Genomic DNA, 23,718 nt, shown 5'->3' with positions numbered 1-23,718 from the left:
GAAGCGTTGAAGTCAAGAAGGACATTTCTGTCCTATACACCAACGCGCGGAGCTTAATACCCAAACGGGATGAGCTACTTGCCTATGTTGACGTAGAAAGTCCGGACGTGATTGCCATCACCGAAACGTGGGCCACCTCTGACCACCTAATGACCGAATTCTCAATTCCGGGATACGAGAGCTTCTACAAATACAGACTTCACAAGAAAGGAGGAGGTGTTATCTGTTACGTCAAGAACAAATACCCTGCCGTGGAAATAACCAAAGAAGACTCAGAAAAATATGACACTGTATATGTTGAACTGGAGACTAGCAAGCACAACAAAATAACGATTGGAACCGTTTACAGACCTCCAAAGCAACAAGCAGCGGACGACGAAGCGCTGTACGAGGAAATTCACACCATAACACAAAACAAACAGTCAGTCATTATCGGGGACTTTAACTGTTCCAACATTGACTGGACCACGATGATTGGAGATCGGGAGGGTAACAGATTGCTCGAAATGTTAGAGGACACTTTTCTTACTCAGATTGTTACCCAACCGACGAGGGAAAATAACTTATTAGACCTAGTACTCGTGAGTGATTCAGATCTCACACGTGAATGTCAAGTCGGCGAAAAACTGGATGGTTGCGACCATCACCTAATTCGCCTAAAAATCAGAACAGACCATGAACTCACCGAAAACACGTCCAAGATTCCAGACTACAAAAAAGCCAGTTTTAACTTTGCTCGTGAGCTGCTAACCCAGACAATTTGGGAACCCATGAACCTCACTCCGGTGGACGGCGCGTGGAACGGCTTTAAGAACAAACTCCTGGAGGTAGAGAGAACGACTGTTCCCATGAAGACAAGGAGAACAAATAATGCCACAAGCACACCATGGATGACTACCCAAGTTCGACGGGCGATTAATTTGAATAAGAGAAAATACATCTTGCTAAAGGAAAACAGCACTGACGAGGCACACGAACAGTACCATCAAAGCCTCAGAGCTTGCAGAACACTCATTCGCCAGCGTAAACGCGACTATGGAAAGCAAATTGCACGCGTAGCCAAGTCCAACCCGAAAAAGTTCATCACCTATATAAGAACCAAAAAGAAGACAAAGAGCAATATCGGTCCCCTAAAAGATAAAAGTGACGTACTAACACAGGACAGCAGACAAATGGTCGAACTCCTAAACAGAAACTTCGCGTCTGTGCTTACGGTCGAGAATACCCAGTCCGTACCCGAGAGCCCTTCCCCACCGATGGGAATCACTCCCCTAGAAACTGGCACAATCGCCGAACGGGATGTGAAAAAGTACCTAGACAAATTAGTCTACCGGACCCGACGACTTGTCACCCAGGCTGCTCAAGGAACTCAAGCAGCAAATCCTCAAGCCACTCACCGCCATCTACAATCAGTCACTACAACAAAACAAAGTCCCGAAAGACTGGAAACAAGCGAACGTAACACCGATCTACAAAAAGGGAGACAAAAGTGTGGCCCTAAACTACAGACCAATCAGCTTGACCTCAGTGGCGGGTAAAATCCTCGAGAAGATCATCAGAGACAAACTCGTTAGGTTCCTTGAAGACAACAACATCATTTCCGATGCTCAGCATGGTTTCAGGAACAAGCGCTCATGCTTAACCAATTTATTGGACTTCTTCCAAGGTATCTATGAAAACTGGGATAATCATATCCCCAGTGATGTTATATATCTAGACTTTCAGAAAGCCTTTGACAAAGTGCCACATGAAAGACTCCTCAAGAAACTTAAGTCGGCGGGATTAGGCGACGATCTGACAGCGTGGATCAAAGACTGGCTCACTGAAAGAAAACAACGAGTTGTACTCAACGGACAGGCCTCCGAGTGGCTCCCGGTCACAAGTGGAGTGCCACAGGGGTCAGTGCTGGGACCCATACTTTTCATCATATATATCAACGACCTAGAACTAGGATTAAAATCCAATCTTTCAAAATTTGCCGACGACACAAAGGTGGGTGGGAAGGCCCTCACGACGGCAGACTGCGAAATTATCCAGAGACCTGGACCTGATCACTCGGTGGTCAGAAAATGGCAGATGTCCTTCAACACTGCCAAATGTAAAGTAATGCATATCGGATCCAGAAACAGCAACCACATATACCACATGGGTGGCGAACCACTACATGTTGTGCAAGAGGAAAGAGACCTCAGGGTCACCATCAGCAGTGACTTGAAACAAACAAAACACTGCAAGTCCGCCTGTAAGAAAGCCAATACAATGCTTGGGTTCATATCGAGGAACTTCGAATACAAGACGCCGGGAGTTATGTTATCCTTGTATAATTCGCTGGTAAGGCCCCACCTGGAATACGCCGTGCAATTCTGGTCTCCTAATTACAGGAAAGACATTGAATTACTTGAGAGAGTACAGCGCCGCGCCACGAAGATGATACCATCACTGAGGACGAAACCCTATGAAGAACGACTCGAGCGACTCAACCTCTTCACGTTGGAAAAGAGACGACTGCGGGGAGACATGATACAAGTCTTTAAGTACCTGAACAAGCTCAGCAACGTTGATCACTCCAAACTCTTCACGCTACAAACTAACCTGAGAACAAGAAACAACGGAAAAACAATTCAAGCAAAGCGATGCAATACCGACATCGGCAGGAGTTATTTCTCAAATAGAGTTGTTCGCCACTGGAACAGCCTTCCTTCAGAAGTGGTTAGCGCAGAGACCATCAACTCCTTCAAGAAACGCATTGATCGCCACTTTGCTGCAACGGGTGTGAACTGAACGTTCCCAAGAGTAGGTACACAAGTGCTTTAATCCTTCCCTGCAAGCCACTCCTATGGCAAACGGATTGATTAAATCACTGAACGCAGGCAGCCTAGTAATGAGCCAACAGGCTTTCTGCTGCCTGCCAGTCCATGTTTCCATGTTTCCATGTTTCCTCCTCCTCCTCTTCCTCCTCCTCCTCCTTCTCTTCCTCCTCCTCCTCTTCCTCCTCCAGCTCTTCCTCCTCCTCCTCTTCCTCCTCCTTTTCCTCCTCCTCTTCCTCCTCCTCCTCCTCTTCCTCCTCTTCCTCCTCCTCGTCCTCGTCCTCGTCCTCCTCCTCCTCCTCCTCCTCCTTCTTCTATTCCTCCTCCTCCTCCTCCTCCTCCTCCTCCTCCTCCTCCTCCTCCTCCTCCTTCATCTCTTCTTCCTCCTCCTCCTCTTCTTCCTCCTCCTCCTCCTCCTCCTCCTCCGCCTCCGCCTTCTTCTCTTCTTCCTCCTCCTCCTCCTCCTTCTTTTCTTCCTCCTCCTTCCTTTCTTCCTCCTCCTCCTCCTCTTCCTTCTCCTCCTCCTCCTCCTCTTCCTCTTCCTCCTCCTCTTATTCCTTTTCTTCCTCTTCTTCCTCTTTCTCCTCCTCTTCCTCCTCCTCCTCCTAATCCTTCTCTTCCTCCTCCTCCTCCTCCTCCTCCTCCTCCTCCTCCTCTTCGTCCTCCTTCCTCCTCCTTCCTCCCCTCATTCCTACTACTTCTTCCTTTTCTTCCTCCTCTTCCTCTTCCTCCTCCTCCTTTTCCTCCTCCTCTTCCTCTTCTCCATCCACTTCCTCCTCTTCCTCCTCTTCCTCCTCCTCTTCCTCCTCCTCTTCCTCTTCTTCAACTACTTCCTCTTCCTCCTCCTTCTCCTCCTCCTCTTCCTTCTCTTCCTCCTCCTCCTCCTCCTCCTCCTTCTCTTAATCTTCCTTCTCCTCTCCTCCTCCTTCTTCTGCTCCTCCTTCTCTTCTTCCTCCTCCTCTTCTTCCTCCTCTTCCTCCTCCTCATCCTCCTCTTCCTTCTCCTCTTCCTCTTCCTCTTTTTCATCCACATCCATTTCCTCCTCCTCCTCCTCCTCCTCCTCCTCCTCCTCTTCCTCCTCCTCCTCCCTCACCACATTCCTCCTACTTCCTCCTGTACTTCCTCCTCTTCCTCATCCGTCTCCTCTTCCTCCCCCCTCCTCTTTGTTTTTCGCAGAGGGGACCATACCCCAGACACCGTTAATTTTGCCCGGAGCGTTGCTTTCAGGCCATGAACGGCTTCCTCATCCTTTTCTACATAAGATGAAATGCCTCTGGGAAATAAAAAAAAGGAATTAAAGCGGTTTTTTTATGTAAATCAAAAAAATCACCGAAGATTCTGAGAGTTATTTGCACATATATCCGCTATTTTTTGTCTTAGAGCAATTCTGTGTACCATTCGATTCGTCGGAGCTTTCTGCATCGATTAGGTACCCTTTGCAAAGTTCAGAGTAAAAACTAAGCGAGAAATATCACTTTTTTCCATTCATGTCGACACAACACCCAACCTTATGAACTGCTGTTCCCTAAACTTAGCCTAACTCGATTTCACGAGTTAGGTTAGAGTAAGAAAACAGCAATTCATAAGGTTGGGTGTTGTGTGATGGGTCAAAAGAAGAAGAGTAAAAAGACCTTGCTCCGCGATGCAGTGGTTACTGTGCATAGCTCCGTTATAAGGCCTCAAGAAGAATTTGAATCGGCGGACGTTTCTGCATGGGGTAGGTGCCCATTTCAAAGTTCATACTAAAAACTAAGCGATAAAGTTCAAATTTTCTTGTTTTTCGCAAAGGGGACCATACCCCCAAACACCGTTAACTTTGCCTGGGATGTTGATTTCAGGCCATGAACGGCTTCCTCATCCTTTTCTACATTAGATGAAATGCCTCTAGGAAATAGAAAAAGGAATAAAAGCGTTTTTTTCTGTAAATCAAAAAAATCCCCGAACATTCCCGATAGTTATATGCAAATATACAACACCCAAACTTATGAATTGCTGTTCCCTTACCCTAACCTAACTCAATTTCTCTTCGGAAAGGTCTTTTTCCTCTTCTTCTTGTGGCCTCTCATCAACACCCCATCTTATGAAATGCTATTGAGTTTGTGGTACCTTAACAAAACCTAACATGATTTCAACACCCTAATTTTCAACAGCACCGCATAAGTTCGGGTGTTGTTGAGAGGCCAAAAGAAGAGGAGGAAGAAGACCTTTACCTAGAGAAATCGAGCTAGTTTAGAGTAAGAAAACAGCAATTCATAAGATTGGTTGTTGTGATGGGTCACAAGAAGAAGAGGAAGAACATTTTGCTCCGCGATGCAGTGGATACCGTGCATGGCTCCGGTATAAGGCCTCAAGAGGAGGAAGAAGATCTGGATCCTAGAATTCGGAAATAGGTCATATGGGGTGTCGAGTAGAGGGTTAATTGGGTCAGTAAATTGCGTGGTGATAATTAGAGGGGGCGCGGGTTAATGGTAATGGGGGGAGCTAATGGGAGTAGGTGGAATAAGGAATTAGGTCATGTTCGGTGTCGAACAGGGAGTAAATGGGATCAGTTAATTGCGTGGTGATAATTAAAAGGGGCGGGGGTTAATGGTAATTGGGGGGGGAGCTAATGGAATGAAAGTAAAGCGAAAAAATCAACTTTACTTGTTTTTCGCATTAGGGACCATACACCATAACACCGTTAATTTTGCCCGGAGCGTTGATTTCAGGCCATGAACGGCTTCCTCATCCTCTACTACATAAGATGAAGTGCCTCTGGGAAATTGATACCTAAAAAAAAATCATAAAAGCGGTTTATTTCTGTAAATTAAAAAAATCCCCGAAGATTCCTGATAGTTATATGCAAATATATCGGTTATTTTTATCTTAGAGCAATTCTGAGTGTACCATTCGATTCGTCGTCGTTTTCTGCATCGATTTGGTACCCTTTGCAAAGTTCAGAGTAAAAACTAAGCCAGAAATATCACAGTTTTCTATATCTAGAGCCTGATCTTGAGGTCACAGTTTTTGCTCCCGGTTTCATTGTTTATTTTTTTCTATCGGGGTAACAAAATTATTAAAACTTATTATTCCGCTTGAAATCGTCAAATATTATGTGTAGAAGATGACGGCAAATCCAGTGTTGTCATCAGAATTGCTGTACGTTTAGAAATAAGGGACATATATGCATTTTTACCGTTGATTTGGGATAACACGAATGTTTACTTAATTCTGCACGAACAAGTATCACCTGATGCAGAATGTGACGAGGATATCAAAACTGGTCTTGGTTTTACTCTATAATGAATATTAAGAGCGTTATTTGCAGTTTTATATATCTAGATCCTGATCTTGACGTCACAGTTTTGCTCCCAGGTTCATTGTTTATTTCCTTACTATCGGGGTAACAAAATAATTAAAACTTATTATTCCGCTTGAAATCGTCAAATATTATGTGTAAAAGATGACGACGAATCCAGTGGTTGTCATCAGAATTGCTGTACGTTTAGATATGAGGGACATATATCCATTTTTACCGTTGATTTGGGAAAGACACGAATGTTTGCTTAATTATGGACGAACGGCGGAGAGATGCCTCGTGCATTATCAGGTAATGTGCCCAAATACTGACCACTGGGGGGCGTGGACTATTACAACACAATTTACAGGTGTGCCGGCAGGTGTGTGAGGTGCCAGGTCAAGCGTTAATTACCCCCTTAGGAGCTATTCTTAACACCCGCTTCCTTGGGGGCCATGACGGGGCTGACCTGAGCCCAGCCCCGTCCAGACAGTTTTTTCTTACGTTTTGTCACTAATTATCGTTTGCAAGAGACGCCACAACGCCCCACGCATTCGCTGTCGATGGGGAAAGGCTTGCCTACACTGGCGTTAGCGTAGATAATGTAATATTACAGAAAACAAGGTAATATATTCTCGGCGGGCAGTTTGAGTTGTACCCCGTAACATATTTTTCGTTTTCACGGCTAAAATACATCTTTTCTGCACTCGTCTCATGTATCCACGTGTGCACGGGCGTGGAAGGCTGTCGTGGGCTTATGGGCGTGATCGTAAGTAGCTTTGTTTGTGAGAAAATAAGGATATATATTTTTCGTGGCGGGCTTGGGGCAGAACCCTAACCCGTGACATATTTTTCGTTTTCACGGCTACAATACATCTTTCCTGCACTCTTTTCATATATCCACGTGTGCACGGGCGTGGAAGCTTGACATGGGCTTACGGGCGTTATCTTAAGTGGCTTCGTTTGTGAGAAAATAGGGATCTATATTTTTCGTGGCGGGCTTAGGGCAGAAACCTAACCCGTGACATATTTTTCTTTTTCACGGCTATAATACATCTTTCCTGCACTCGTTTCATATATCCACGTGTGCACGGGCGTGGAAGGCTGTCGTGGGAATCGAACCCGGGTTCTCTTGTTTGTGAGCCGAGTGTGCTAACCACTGCACCACGAAGCCCCCTGCTGGGTTGGGAGGAGGGGTTAGTTTGCATATGTGGACATTTTTTGTGGTGTGTCGTGAGTGGTGGGCTGGTGTAATAGTGGTTTAAGTCTGGTAATTCCTTGGATTTGGTATATTTTACAGAAACCACTACATGCCTGAGATGCCCCGCCCCGCCCCAACCCACCATCATGACCTGCCCGCCCCCCTGGCATAAATTGGTAAGAAATGCATGCTCTTAATGGATATTCCAGTCCATAGCTATGTGGGGTGTGTTCTTATATATACCCTTGACTTGTATTCCTTTACTGTAAGATTCAAAACAATTCTAACCTAACCTTGGGAGTAGTAGTTATGTATATTAGCTTTGCCTACCATTTTTGTGACACTGACTGTTCATTTCTGATAAAAAAAAATATGATGCCGGTTATTATTTATAAGGTTATATTTTCCAGAAACTCCTAAATGACTGACTCTTCGATGTCTGAGACGACCCACCCTGCCCTGCGTCATGACCTCCCAGCATAAATTGGTAAGAGATGCATACCACTGTTGATGGTTGCACAAGCCTATAGCTGTGTGGGCTTTGTTGTGTTCGTGCATAGTTACCCTTGAACTGCTTCCTTTACTATTAATAAAAAAAGAAACTAACCTAATCTAACCCCGTCTGAGAATTTGCTTTAAAAATCTCTCGTATTCCGTCTGTACCTTGATTCATTGGTACTACTGCTCTCGTCAGTACCTATATGATGCCCTTTATTATGGGGATGGTGCTATTCTACAGAAACCGTGCGCTGAATGGGTGACTTTTCAATACTGGAGGTCCACTCCCTGACGCCCCGCCCTGCCCCGCCCCGCACGTCATGACCTGCCCCGGCGTCAGTTGGTAAGTAATGCATGCTGTTTATGATTATCCAGCACACAGCTATGTGGGCAATGTTGTTGTCATATATATTACCCATGAGCTGGTTCTGTTTACAGCAAGAATCATTACCTTATAAAACCTAACGTGTGCTTCTGATGCAATGTATTGTCCGAGGTATGATCAAATCGCTAGGAAGTTTAGTGTTATTCAATTGCAACCAAACATAATGAACTCGAGCAAGACCTAACATGACACCTGACTGACCTGTGTCTCTGCCAGAATGCAATGTATGGTTTAAAACTTTTAGCTTTTTTTTTTTTAAGTTTTCAATATTCTGTAAGCTGTTAGTTAGTATGTATTAATTAAGGCTAAAATACTAACATAATGTATTAAACCTCCTGTGAAATGTCGCTAATATGTAGATGTATATTGTATACCCTTACCACCGCCAGGGTAAGTGTCAGGGAGGGATTTTTAAGTCTCCTCCACCAAATTGACTGAGGTGGTGGGCACTTTTTTCTTTATATATATGATGATTGTATTTACTCATGATAATATTTTTTGCATGAGTCAGTTTACTTTTTACAACTCTTAACCCTCTCCCGCACCGAAAGTTTCCAATAAGTTTCTATTCCACTCATCATGCATATTGCAAACGTTCAGTGCGGGAGAGGGTTAAGAGTTGTAAAAAGTAAACTATTCCACTCATCATGCATCAGAGACACGCCAGTCCTTGTCAACAGACCGACTTGGTCGGCTAGATTTTGATCGCCGATAAAGTCAGTCTGTCGGCTCCCTGCTTTGCCTTTGGCAAAGGCCCGTGGCCCCCCCCCCCCCCCACACACACACACACCTCATCATGCATTTCTCTGGCCCGACCGGCCTTTTTTTTTGCCGCCGCGATACTCCACATTCCCGGTCATATTTTACCCTCACAGATGTATTGTACCCCAAAAAAATTTGATATCAATGGCTTCATAAAAACCTGTACTAGAACATCCACAAATAAAAATAGAGGACCTTTTAATATATAAACAATGCAGACTTGTTTCATGTCTCCGTATAGAGTATTGTAGACAACAAATCCTAAGTACCAGCTCTTCCCCACTCGCTAGCTCGAAATCTTATGGGCCAACTTTTTTTATCTGAATATATGTTTCGAAGCGGAGCTTAGTGAGGACTATTATGGTATCCTCAAAATCTTCATACGCCAAATAGTTCCCGAGTTACACCAAGAAAACTTTATTTTTTTCTTCTTCCGTCACAGTAGGCTAAAAAAAATAAATCGCTTAAAGCTCCTCATCTACGCTCCTTAGAAATGTTGCCATATGTTACCATTAAGAAACTTATCCCGACAAATGAAGCTCCCAAATTTGATGCATTTTCACCGAAAGCTTATTTCTTAATCAATTTTTTAAAGTTTATGAGGCATTTTGCGTCACCGTGTGCCAGGACCTCTTACCCCTGATGACGCAAAATATGTCATCGTGCGCGAGAGGGTTAGGCTGAATTACAATTATTTGATTTAAAACCTCAATTCCACCAACAGTTATAACTACTATTAATCTAATAGCTCAGCTCAAATTACAGCTACTCTTTTATTTTAAAAGCTTAATAATAATTACTCAAAATGTTGTGCACGTGCTGGTGGAGCGCCGACGTGAGTTTGGACAGGGGATGCTTGCAGCCTATGTTGATCTCAAGAAGGCGTTTAATTCAGTGCATCGTGAGGCACTCTGGGATCTTCTGCGACTCCGTGGGATTCCTGCGAGGACTATTGGTCTGCTGACTGGCCTGTATTCTGGGACAGAGTGCTGTGAAGTGTGGGGGGGGCTTGTCCAGCTTCTTTCCCGTGAATGCGGGAGTGAGGCAGGGCTGTGCCCTTGCCCCATCGCTTTTCAACACTTGTATAGGCTGCGTACTGGGCAGGGTTGTGGACCAGAGTCATTGCAGAGCATCCATTGGCAATACCAGGGTCACTGACCTTGTTTTTGGTGATGATGCAGTAATCCTGGCATGGTCGCTGGAGGTCTTGGTGATGGCTCTCGAGGCACTGCACGAGGAGGGGAACCCCTTGGGACTCCAGGTCTCCTGTTCCAAGACCAAGGCACAGGTGTTTGGAGGCTTGCTGAATGACACAGTACAGTCTGTTCATGAGTGTGGCGAGGACGTTGAGATCTCAGAAAGCTTCACGTATCTTGGTAGCGTAATTCATAACAACGGTGAGTCTGGCCAGGAAGTCTTGCGACGGATTGGTCTGGCCCACGGTGTTATGGACTCGCTCAGCGTTGTCAGTACCTGTGCAGAAGGACTAAGATCCGGATCTTCAAGTACCTTGTGCTCCCTGTCTTACTCTATGGTTGGGAGACATGGACACTAAATGGAGACTTGGAGAGGCAGATTGATGCCTTTGGTAATAAGTGTCTACGCAGAATCATGGGATATCGCTGGAATGACTTTGTGTCAAACCGACGACTGCCTATGGCACCGGTAAGCTGTTATGGTAGAGGCAAGTGTTTGCAGTGGTGCCATCCTGCTTGTCTCTAGGATTGCACCGATAAGCAATTTGGCCGATTACCTATTAATCGGTAACCAAGAATCGGCCGATTATTTATAAAGTATAAATGTGATTAATCTTCATTAAATACTGGACACTGGTACCACAAAACTAAAGACATACCGTAACCCTCATGTTTACAACTTTGTTTACTGCCCAACTGTCATCTCCTGTATGGAGAACAAATACTTCTAGTAGTCTGTTACTTATAATTTAGCCTTGCTTTGTGAAAACATACCGGTCTTAATATGTTAGAAGTTGACAATTTTCTCGTTCTTGTGGTGATCCCAGATGCTACTAGAAATGGTAGTGTACAGAAAGTTTATCAGACTCTCAAGTCTTCTACTAATTTACTGTCTTATGCACGGTAGGCATGGTGAAGGATATTACTTTATTAATGTTTTTACATTACAATTTAAAAGTGATTTGCTTAAAGTACTGAGTAAAAATAATTTTCATTATATTACAATAACTTGTTTCCTTATGCACGGCAGGCATGGTGAATGATATTACTCAATTACTGTACTAAGCAAGTTTAAATAGGTATATAATTTTTCTTGGTTGTAATATGAAGTAATATGTTGATTTTTTTCAAGTTTCAAAGTTGAAGCAAATACCGGTACTTCTGTTCATATCATAATTTTATATATCAATTTTAACTACCTAATATACATTTGCATAGCGACTTGTTTGAAATAAATGCTGTGGAAAGGTATCAGAGTTTTGGTAACATCACCACCCTTACATTAACATTATTAATATTGTGTTATGTACAGTCGCGCTACGAAGTGTTAACACATTTTTCATAATCTTTCGGACACGGGGCGTAGGCTGGCGATATCTGGCAACTATCCTCGGGGAAACATTCTCTACCGACTTTTATAAAACTACTTAATTTTAAACGCTTTATGTGAATGTGGCAAAGAGAAACGTATTGGAATGATAGGTTATGTAGCCACCCACATTCATTTAAAGAATCGCCGGGGCGGAGTAGGGGTCGCTTCACTATTCATACCTACAAATTATATATATTATTATTTTGATCAGATGTATATAATTCACTCGACAGTGATGAATGAAAGAAAGCAGCAGTGCAGCGCTGGCCAAGCATCGTCTCTACCCAAACAATAGGCTATATCGCGTCGTCTGTCGTCTATCTCGTGCAACTTTGAATTATATGTCTGGCCACTTGTTAATACTTCTCTTAGGATTTTAGCGTTTATTAAAAATATAGACAATTGATTGTGTGATTTTTTTTCATAATCTCGCTGACTTCACACACACAAGATTTATATAGTCATGCATGAATGTCGTTCCCGATGACGTCATCATAATGCGAGTTCATTTTGTAGTATTTATTTCCCATTTCATCAAATGAAGTGCAGCTAATTATTTTTTCCTATTATTTTATTATATAGGGTTTATCATTACATTGAAAGAAAGAGTAACATATTTGTGCATATATATATATATATATATATATATATATATATATATATATATATATATATATATATATATATATATATATATATATATATATATATATATATATATATATATATATATATATATATATATTTAGTCTTACCATACAACTCATCCATGCCCGGCCATAGCACTTAAAGGGTTAAACACAGCTATAGACATTAGCTGGCACCAGTATGACCTTCCTAGGTGTGTATATGAACTCAATTCCTTACAGAGTGAGTGAGTGAGTGAGTGACTATGTGACTGAGCCGTGAAAAGGAAAATGATATATATTCAAAGCTTAGTCTTAAGGACGTACGCGACACCTGGGGAGGGGTGTTTTTGTCAAAATATACCATTTTGCAAAACTTGATTTAAAAAGCTCTTATACCATCTAGTAATAATCCCCGATCAATGTTTTCCTCGTAGCGCAAATTTTACATGTCTGGCGCGGGTTTAAATGGACCGAGTTAGTCCGGTAGCAGCGACGGGCCAAATTTGTGGCTTTACCGTGTAGCAGCGACGGGCCAAATTTGTGGCTTTACCGTGTACCAGCGACGGGCCAAATTTGTGGCTTTACCGTGTACCAGCGACGGGGGCCAAATTTTTGCCATGATATAAACCCCCCAAAAAATAGATTATGCATAACCTGATCACAAATGCGTTGATATATAATATGAAATGTTTTTTTGTGAGTGATGATTTTTTCTCATTAGTTCGCTTAGAGGGGCCTTTTCGAAACATGATCCCCGCAGCTACCGGGCTAAAGGTTAAATTTTGTTTCTTTTTTTATATTTTTTATTTATTTTTTTAATCGCAGAAAATCTAAAATCAATCAGATCTACGTAAAAAGTAGAGGGAATGTTGATTGTACAAGTAGCTTGGGACCCTTGATTAGAAATTGTTGATAGGGTGAAGGAGATAGGAGTATTAACAGGAAAAAGTGACAAAAAAACGATTTTACGCGATGTTCAACGAACATAATAAAAGAAATACCATTATGCCTTTTTATATGGGAAACTTTCAGAATATTTTCTATAGCGCTCTAAGCATACCTAAAGACTATTCACAGCCAAAAAAAGAAAGTGATTGGCTATGTATTAATGGTGCTGTGTAATTTTAAGTGTCGCTACACGTATAAGCACATGTATACGTATTAGTATACATAAAGTATACTTACATTGTTCTGGCTCGTACAAAATGTAGGCAACATAGATACCTACTTAGTTTCGTCGCAGTACAAGATAGTTTAGTTAGATGACCTCAGGTGTCCCGGACCCCATTAAACACTGCTATAGACAGTAGCTGGCACCAGTATGACCTTCCTAGGAGTGTATATGAACCCAATTCCTAACAGAGTGAGTCAGTGAGTGAGTGAGTGAGTGAGCCGTGACAAGGAACATGATATATATTGACAGCTTGGTAATAAACAAAGCTATAGACAATAGCAGGCACCAGTTTGACCTTCCAAGGAGTGTATATGAACCCAATTCCTTACAGAGTGAGTGAGTGACTGACTGACCTGTGATCAGGAACATGATATTTTTTTTTTAACAAAGGAGACATCTCAAGGGCACACAAAAAAAGAAAACTATAATAAAAATGCCCGCTACTCGCTGCTCCCAAAAAAGAAACAAAAGAAGTGTCCAGAAGCAAGGTCAAATGCAGGAGGAGAGGTGTCCTGATACCCTCTTCTTGAAAGAGTTCAAGTCGTAGGCAGGAGGAGATACAGATGAAGGAAGATTGTTCCAGAGTTTACCAGCGTGAGGGATGAAAGAGTGAAGATGCTGGTTAACTCTTACATAAGGGGTTTGGACAGTATAGGGATGAGCATGAGTAGAAAGTCGTGTGCAGCGGGGCCGCGGAAGGGGGGAGGCATGCAGTTAGGAAGTTCAGAAGAGCAGTCAGCGTGGAAATATCGATAGAAGATAGAAAGAGACGCAACATTGCGACGGAATTTGAGAGGTAGAAGACTATCAGTATGAGGAGGAGAGCTGATGAGACGAAGAGCCTTAGCCTCCACTCTGTCCAGGAGAGCTGTGTGAGTGGAGCCCCCCCACACATGAGATGCATACTCCATACGAGGGCGGACAAGGCCCCTGTATATGGACAGCAACTGTGCGGGGAAGAAGAACTGGCGGAGACGGTACAGAACGCCCAGCCTCGAGGAAGCTGATTTAGTAAGAGATGAGATATGAAGTTTCCAGTTGAGATTTTGAGTTAAGGATAGACCGAGGATGTTTAGTGTTGAGGAAGGTGATAGCTGGGTGTTGTCAAAGAATAGGGGATAGTTGTTTGGAAGATTGTGTCGAGTGGATAGGTGGAGAAACTGTGTTTCTGAGGCGTTGAAGGACACCAGGTTCTTCTTGCTCCAATCGGAAATAATAGTAAGGTCTGAGACTAAACGTTCTGCAGCCTCCAGCCTTGAGTCATTAAGTTCCTGTAGGGTGGGTCTTCTTTCAAAAAAAGTTGAGTAATGCAGCGTGGAATCATCGGCGTAGGAATGGATAGGACAGTTCGTTTTGGAAAGAAGATCATCAATGAACACCAGAAAGAGAGTGGGAGATAGGACAGAACCCTGTGGGACACCACTGTTAATAGGTTTAGGGGGAGAACAGTGATCGTCTACCACGGCAGAAATAGAACGGTCAGAAAGGAAACTGGAAATAAAGGTACAGAGAGAAGGATAGAAACCGTAGGAGGGTAGTTTGGAAAGCAAAGATTTGTGCCAGACCCTATCAAAAGCTTTTCATATGTCCAGCGCAAAATCAAAGGTTTCACCGAAACGACTAAGAGAGGATGAACAAGAGTCAGTTAAGAAGGCTAGGAGATCACCAGTAGAACGCCCCTTGCGGAACCCATATTGGCGATCAGATAGAAGGTCAGAAGTGGAAAGGTGCATTTGAATCTTCCGGTTAAGGATTGATTCAAAAGCTTTAGATAGACAAGAACGTAAAGCTATAGGACGGTAGTTTAAGGGATTGGAACGGTCACCCTTCTTAGGCACAGGCTGTATGAAGGCATACTTCCAGCAGGAAGGAAACGTAGATGTTGACAGGCAGAGGCGAAAGAGTTTGACCAGGCAGGTGACAGCACGGAGGCACAGTTTTTAAGGACAATAGGAGGCACTCCATCAGGTCCATAAGCCTTCTGAGGATTGAGGCCAGAGAGGACATAGAAAACATCATTTTGAAGAATCTTTATAACAGGCATAAAGGAGTTAGAGGGGGGATGAGTAGGAGGAATATGCCCAGAATCATCCAGAGTGGAGTTTTTAGAAAAAGTCTGAGAGAAGAGCTCAGCCTTAGAGATAGATGAGACGGCAGTGTTGCCGTCAGGACTGAGGAGTGGAGGGAAAGATGAAGAAGTGAAGTTAGAAGAGATGTTTTTGGCTAGATGCCAGAAGTCACGGGAAGAGTTAGAGAAAACAAGGTTTTGGCATTTTTTATTAATGAAAGAGTTTTTGGTTAGTCGGAGAATAGATTTGGCACGATTCCGGGCAGAAATGTAAAGTTCATAATTAGCATTAGTTTGAAGGCTCTGGTACCTTTTGTGAGCTGCCTCTCTATCATTGACAGCACGAGAAGAAGCGTGATTAAACCAGAGCTTTTTAGCGTGAGGAGTAGAGAAAGAACGAGGAATGTATGCCTCCATCTCAGAGACAATCACCTCTGTGATGCGCTGAGCACACACAGAGGGGTCTCTATCCTGGAAGCAATAATCATTCCATGGGAAATCGGAAAAGTACATCCTCATGTCGTCCCACCGAGCTGAAGCAAAATGCCAGAAGCATCGCCTCTTCGGTGGGTCCAGAGGGTGTACAGGAGCGATAGGACAGGATGCAGAAATAAGATTGTGATCGAAGGAGCCCAACGGAGAGAACAGTTTCACAGAATAAGCAGAAGGGTTTGAGGTAACGAAGAGGTCTAGAATGTTGGGCCTGTCTCCAAGACGATTGGGAATACGTGTAGGGTGTTAGACCAACTGCTCTAGATCGTTGAGGATAGCAAAGTTCTAGGCTTGTTCACCAGGCTGGTCAGTGAAAGAGGATGAAAGCCAAAGCTGGTGGTGATCATTGAAATCTCCTAGGATGGAGATTTCAGCGAAGGGAGAGTGGGTCAAGATGTGCTCCACTTTAGAGTTCAAATAGTCAAAGAATTTGACATAGTAGAGTTAGGTGAGAGATAAACAGCGCAGATGTATTTAGTAATAGAATGACAATGAAGTCTTAGCCAGATGGTGGAAAATTCAGAAGAGTCAAGGTCGTGGGCACGAGAGCAAGTGATGCCGTTGCGCACGTAGGCGCAACATCCAGCTTTGGATTGAAATTTAGGATAGAGATAGTAGAAGGGAACTGAGTAGAGATTGCTGTCCGTAGCCTCAGAAACCTGTGTTTCGGTGAGGTTTTGAGGGGGAGAGATGGTGTTCCACAGAATGAAAATTAGAACGGAGACCGCGAATGCTGCAGAAATTGATGAGGAGGTTCGAGGAGTTATCAGGACACTTCTCAAGTCGGCAGCCAGAAGGGGAGTCCTCCCTAGGGGAATTTATGGTCCCCACCCAGGCGGGGACTCCGAAGCATGATGTAGGTGTGCCATTTTGAAATTTCAATTTTGGGAAAAGGTGTATATTTTGTGGGAATGTAGTGTGGTGTGGATAGAGAGAGGATCTGTCTTTAGAGAGCATGCTGAACTACTCTCCGGTGTTGGTGAGACAATAGGGAAACGGTTAGTGAGGACATGGGAAGGGTCTTTGGAGGGCTTCAGCTCCCTTCTCACCTCCCATATATACCTCACTGAGAGTGGCTTGCGCCCGTTCGGTATATATATACACACTACTACTACTACTACTACTACTACTACTACTACTACTACTACTACTACTACTACTACTACTACTACTTCTACTACTACCCCTACTACTACTACAATTACTACTACTACTACTACTACTACTACTACTACTACTACTGCTATTACTGCTACAACCACTTATAAAATCTAGCGGCATGTCTATAAAAGTAACTATTATCGCTCACATGTTATATTCCCTCCTCGAAACTACAATAATGGTAATGGCAATAGTAATATTTCTTATAATAAACCTCTACTATATGGCTGCTAACATGCTTCCTTTCTCTCCCACAGGTAACGTGCAGGTCTCTCCCGTGCATGCCAATAGGTTCAGGTAATGTGCCATGGGACTTGTTTTTTCAGCTTTTTCTGTGTTCTCGTAGGGCGTGCGCGAGTGGCCTGTTCTGCTTCTTACGCATTTTGGGGTTTCGTATTGATTTGTCGTGCGTTGTGTTAGGTTATATATCGTGGTTGATCCAAGTTACGTTTTCTGAACGTTAGGTCCGCCTGCATCACCCTCATATTTCTCAGGTCGGTTCTATAAATCAGAATAGGGAAGACATAAGGAAGAGGGAAAATAGTCCGTATAAGCAGCAGCGGGAGGGTGGAAGGGAGGAGATGAGAACGGGATGAAAAAGTAGAAGGAAGAAAGGGGACGGAGAAACGAGGTGACTTAAGATCAGACTGCCCAATAGTTCCCTTATAAGCGTTTTGTCTATGTATTGCATGGTGGAATACTCTGTGTGTGTGTGTGTGTGTGTGTGTGTGTGTGTGTGTGTGTGTGTGTGTGTGTGTGTGTGTGTGTGTGTGTGTGTGTGTGTGTGTGTGTGTGTGTGTGTGTGTGTGTGTGTGTGTGTGTGTGTGTGTGTGTGTGTGTGTGTGTGTGTGTGTGTGTGTGTGTTTTCTTTTTATCTTTCTCCCCTTATCCCTCTCCCCCTCTCTCCCCCTTTGTGTGTGTGTGTGTGTGTGTGTGTGTGTGTGTGTGTGTGTGTGTGTGTGTGTGTGTGTGTGTGTGTGTGTGTGTCTGTGTGTGTGTGTGTGTGTGTGTGTGTGTGTGTGTGTGTGTGTGTGTGTGTGTGTGTGTGTGTGTGTGTGTGTGTGTGTGTGTGTGTGTGTGTGTGTGTGTGTGTTTTTCTCTCTCTCTCTCTCTCTCTCTGTGTGTGTGTGTGTGTGTGTGTGTGTGTGTGTGTGTGTGTGTGTGTGTGTGTGTGTGTGTGTCTGTGGCTGTGTGTGTGTGTGTTTCTGTGTGTGTGTGTATGCGTGTGTGTGTGTGTCTGTGTGTGTGTGTGTCTGTGTGTGTGTGTGTGTGAGAGAGAGAGAGAGAGAGAGAGAGAGAGAGAGAGAGATGGGTCCATCATGGCAGCAACACATGTCAGTGCTGCTCCCATTTCCCGCACCTAGGGATTAGCGTTTATGGAAAGGACGGTTCACATACCACGTTAAATCGTCGTCGATCGTTCAGATACCGGACAGCTGTGTGGCAGGCATCTCTATGGTTGTGCAGCTTCCGTCCAGCATTTGGGAAATACTCTTACAAGCGTCGTGTCAAAATAATCCACACCTCTTGGACGGGCTTAAGTGCACCAAATCCCGACGATACCAGAACGAACCAGGATCGTGGCGCTGACGTCCCTAGATCACCCATGTGTGAATAGGGCTTAATGGTGCGGCCGTGTATGTGCTTTGGATGTGCATGCTCGCCTACTTTCACAGCGTGTTCAGGCAAGCAACTGACGAAAAAATATACCTTTTTATTGTGCTATGCGTGACTTAATTCCAGTGCCTACAAACGGCGGTGTGGGATATGAGGTGGAAGGGGTGGAGGGGCATGTTGAGGTGATTGATTTAAATAGTCCGCTTTTCCTCGTTTTTCTAAATCTTCCTTCTACATTTTCTAGTTTGGCACTAAGCAGGGTCACGCATAAGCCACGCCTCTGCCGTGTCTCCTCCCACAAAGTTGCGCATGACTTGACTTTGGAATACAAGATGAGCAGAACAGACAGGCTGCTCGACCACGTTTTCAAGGGAACACAAAATCGGAGTAGCTGTTATATCACAGTGAAAAATCTCGAAAATTTTCGAAAACAGATACTGCACAGACCACGAGGCATGGTGTGTCTTACCGGCGATCAGGTGCTGAGCCGTGTTGTTGTTCTTTAGCGCAAATACCCCAAGATAAAAATAATTGTACCCTAGGTATGTGGAGCACACCAAGAGCGGAAAACTATTTATGAGCTGCTGTTCCTTTACGAGTTGATAATAAGCGACATCTTTTAGTAAAGGAGAGGCAGAAATACGCCGATAGATACATCACAGCACTGGGTATATAAACAACAAAATCCTTCAGCATGCTGCTGTTATAAATGCATGCCATATATTAATGTACATTTTGCTACGAAGATAATTAATATGTTTGATGTAGCTATTAACGTGTATAAGTGTCTCATAAAAACCTTGTCGTGAAAGGGGTTTGGTATAATGAAATCGTGGAACTGATGTCAAGGGAATGGCCCAGGAAGAGAGGGCACGTAATATGGGCTCAGGTCTCTATGAGCAAAAACTTGCGCCCGTACAATTATTAATGATCACCCTACAGTTCGCCCTTTGTCTTAGCCATGAACCCAACCACAGTCATCACACAGTTGTCATTAGTCGTCATTTTCTCTCGAATCATCTTTTTTCGAGTCTTCAGCCATCTTCCCTTAAAACTCCCACCACTAACGCGGACTGTACTCCCTAAGACTACGTAATGTAAAATAGTTTCCTCATGAAAAAAAATATCTATTCTAAAGGAACGCGGATCTAGAGGCCTTTTATTCCAGACACCCTTGTGAAGGCGGGTTGTTGTTGGGGCAGCCTATGTTGCGTTTCCTCAAGCACTGTGCCTAATAAGGGTGACCGTTCCAATCCCTCAAATTACCGCCCTATAGCTTTACTTTCCTGTCCATCTAAAGCTTTTGAATCAATCCTTAACCGGAAGATTCAAAAGCACCTTTCCATTTCTAGCCTTCCATATGATCGCCAGTTTGGGTTCAGCAAGGTGCGTTCTACTGGCAATCTTCTTGCTCCTTTAAATTATTCTTGGTCATCCTCTCTTAGCCGTTTTAGTGAAACTTTCTCAGTTTTGCTAGACATATCAAAAGTCTTCGATAGAGTCTGGCACAAGTCTTTGCTTTCTTAACTGCCCTCTTTCGGATTCTACCCTTCTCTCTGTTCCTTTATCTCCAGTTTCCTTTCAGACCGTTCTATCTCTGCTGTGGTAGACGGTCACTGTTCTTCCTCTAAACCTATTAACAGTGTTCTTCCACAGAGCTCTGTCCAGTCACCCACTCTCTTTCTGTTATTCATCAATGATCTTCTTTCCATAAAAAAAACTGCATTATTCAACTTCTTTCAACAGAAGACCCTCTCAACAGGAATTACATGACTCCAGGCTAGAGGCTGCACAACGCTTAACCTCAGACCTTTCATCTCCGATTGGGGCAAAAGGAACCTTGTGTCCTTCAATGCCTCAAAAACCCAATTTCTCCACATATCAACTCGACACAATCTTCCAAACATCTATCCCCTATTCTTCGACAACACTCAGCTGTCACCATCTTCAACACTGAAAATCCTCGGTCTATCCCCCTTCCGCGGCCCCGCTGCACAAGACTTTCTACTCATGCTCATCCCTATACTGTCCAAACCCCTCATGCGAGAGTTAACCAGCATCTTCACTCTTTCATCCCTCACGCTGGTAAACTCTGAAACAACCTTCCTTTTTCTGTATTTCCTCTTGCCTACGACTTCAACTCTTTCAAGAGGAGGGTATCTGGACACCTCTCCTCCCGAAATTGACCTCTCTTTCGCCCACCTATTTGGATTCCTAATGGGAGCAGCGAGTAGCGGCTTTTTTTATTTTTGTTTACTTTTTGGTGCCCTTGAGCTGTCTGCTTTGTTGTAAAAAAATAAATAAATAAACTTGGCTCGTCAAAAATCACCTCTATCATAACGAGTAAATTTCTCTGTCGTCCAGTCCCTTAACATTTACACTATTTTCCCTTTGAAAAGCTATACAGTGAAAACCTGATTAGTTTTTTTTATCAAACGACCTCCATTCTGAAAGAGATGTGTTGTGCAAGACAGCTCCTGTCTTCCATAAAACAAGCCATTATCCCCGACCTCGCTATTGGCTGTGGTCACCAACCAACTTCACATATATTAATGTTACCATTTGTACGACTTTAACGTAGCGTCGCAGTAACGTAAAGTTTTGATTTTATCCTCCCCTCCCTCTGTTCTTACACGCATTCGTCAGGTTAAGGTTAACATAACATTCCATAATAACTATGAGTTCAGGGAAGTCTCGAGTCTTGCAGGTAGTTCCCTGATAACATATATATGTATGATTATCAATGTGATCCTCCGCCATGGAGGAACCCCTCAGCGCTCCTTTCATAATCCCGAGCTGGCTCTGTATTGCTGCCAAGCCAGAGCCGGCGTGTGAAATAAAGCCTGAGCGGACGTGAAACTAAGAAGAAAACCTTGGACTTATAAACGGATAACAAAACAAAACGAAGAAAGTTAAAAGATCACTTCCATAAATAAGAGACGTGCAGAACTGGCTGCTCGGGCGCGTTGTAGAACACTTAAGTTACCCATCCTTCAAGACCTTCCTCCCCCACTACTGAGCACCTTGAAAAGCTATATAGTGATTTTTTTTTTTACAGCTAAGGAGACAGTTCAAAAGCGTAAAGAAAAAAAAGAAAAAAAAGCTCGCTACTCACTACTACCGAACAGAGGTCAAAGGAGTGTCAAAAAAGAGAAGTCAATTTCGGGAGGAGAGGTGTCCTGATACCCTTCTCTTGAAAAAGTTCAAGTCGTAGGCAGGAGGAAATACAGATGAAGGAAGATTGTTCCAGAGTTTACCAGCCTGAGGGATGAAAGAGTGAAGATGCTTGTTGAATCCTGCATAAGGGGTTTGGACAGTATAGGGATGAGCATGAGTAGAAAGTCGTGTGCAGCGGGGCCGCGGGAGGAGGGGTGGCATGCAGTTAGCAAGTTCAGAAGAGCAGTCAGCATGAAAATATCGATAGAAGATAGAAAGAGAGGCAACATGGCCTCCATTCTGTCAAGGAGAGCTGTGTGAGTGGACCCCCCCCCCCACACACACACACACATGAGATGCATACTCCATACGAGGGCGGTCAAGGCCCCTGTAAATGGATAGCAACTGTGCGGGGAAGAAGAACTGGCGGAGACGGTACAGAACGCCCAGCCTCGAGGAAGCTGATTTAGTAAGAGATGAGATATGAAGTTTCCTGTTAAGATTTTGAGTTAAGGATAGACCGAGGATGTTTAGTGTTGAGGAAGGTGATAGCTGAGTGTTGTCAAAAAATAGAGGATAGTTGTCTGGAAGATTGTGTCGAGTGGATAGGTGGAGAAACTGTGTTTCTGAGGCGTTTAAGGACACCAGATTTCTCTTCCCCTAGTCGGAAATAATAGTAAGGTCTGAGGCTAAGCGTTTCGTTGCCTCCACCCTTGAATTGTTAGGTTCCTGTAGGGTGGGTCTTCTATTAAAAGAAGTTGAGTAATGCAGCGTGGAGTCATCGGCTTAAGAATGTATAGGACAGTTCGTTTTGGAAAGAAGATGAGCAATGAACAACAGAGAGAGAGTGGGAGATAGGAAAGGGCCCTGTGAGACACCACTGTTAATAGGTTTAGGGGAAGAACAGTGACCGCCTACCACGGCAAAAATAGAACGGTCAGAAAGGAAACTGGAGATAAAGGTACAGAGAGAAGGATAGAAACCGTAGGAGGGTAGTTTGGAAAGCAAAGATTTGTGCCAGACCCTATCAAAAGCTTTTCATATGTCCAGCGCAGTAGCAAAGGTTTCACCGAAATGGCTAAGAGAGGATGACCAAGACTCAGTTAGGAAGGCAAGGAGATCACCAGTAGAACGCCCCTTGCGGATCCCATACTGGCGATCAGATAGAAGGTCAGAAGTGGAAAGGTGCTTTTGAATCTTCCGGTTAAGGATTGATTCAAAAGCTTTAGATAGACAAGAAAGTAAAGGTATAGGACGGTAGTTTGAGGGATTGGAGCGGTCACCCTTCTTAGGCACAGGCTGTATGAAGGCATACTTCCAGCAGGAAGGAAAGGGAGATGTTGACAGGCAGAGGCGAAAGAGTTTCACCAGGCACGATGACAGCACGGAGGCACAGTTTTTAAGGACAATAGGAGGCACTCCATCAGGTCCATAAGCCTTCTGAGGATTGAGGCCAGAGAGGGCATAGAAAACATAATTTTGAAGAATCTTTATAACAGGCATAAAGGAGTCAGAGGGGGGATGAGTAGAAAGAATATGCCCAGAATCGTCCAGAGTGGAGTTTTTAGAAAAAGTTTGAGAGAAAAGTTCAGCCTTAGAGACAGATGAGGCGGCAGTCTTGCCGTCAGGACTGAGGAGTGGAGGGAAAGAGTAAGAAGTGAAGTTGGAGGAGATGTGTTTGGCTAGATATCAGAAGTCACGGGAAGCGTTAGAGAAAGCATGATTTTGGCATTTTCTATTAATGAAAGAGTTTTTGGTTAGTCGGAAAATAGATTTGGCACGATTCTTGGCAGAAATGTAAAGTTCATAGTTAGCATTAGTTTGAAGGCTCTGATACCTTTTGTGAGCTGCCTCTCTATCATTGACAGCATGATAACAAGCGTGATTAAACCAAGGCTTTTTAGCGTGAGGAGTAAAGAAAGT

The 23,718-nt window shown here is 43.7% G+C and overlaps 1 long non-coding RNA gene across 1 annotated transcript in view; it reads left to right on the top strand.

Moving 5' to 3' along the window:
- Nucleotides 1-17,564, top strand: part of LOC127010470 (uncharacterized) — a 38,968-nt gene extending 21,404 nt beyond the window's left edge. The window contains exons 4-7 of the long non-coding RNA XR_007763218.1: nt 7,385-7,461; nt 7,696-7,772; nt 8,025-8,126; nt 17,280-17,564. This is a non-coding gene — a long non-coding RNA (uncharacterized LOC127010470). The remainder of the gene's footprint in view (nt 1-7,384; nt 7,462-7,695; nt 7,773-8,024; nt 8,127-17,279) is intronic.
- The last annotated feature ends 6,154 nt before the right edge of the window (nt 17,565-23,718 follow it).

This window comes from Eriocheir sinensis, chromosome 43 (genome assembly GCF_024679095.1).
Source record: "Eriocheir sinensis breed Jianghai 21 chromosome 43, ASM2467909v1, whole genome shotgun sequence".
NCBI classification, from domain to species: domain Eukaryota; kingdom Metazoa; phylum Arthropoda; class Malacostraca; order Decapoda; family Varunidae; genus Eriocheir; species Eriocheir sinensis.
This window is presented reverse-complemented; position numbering and strand designations above follow the sequence as displayed.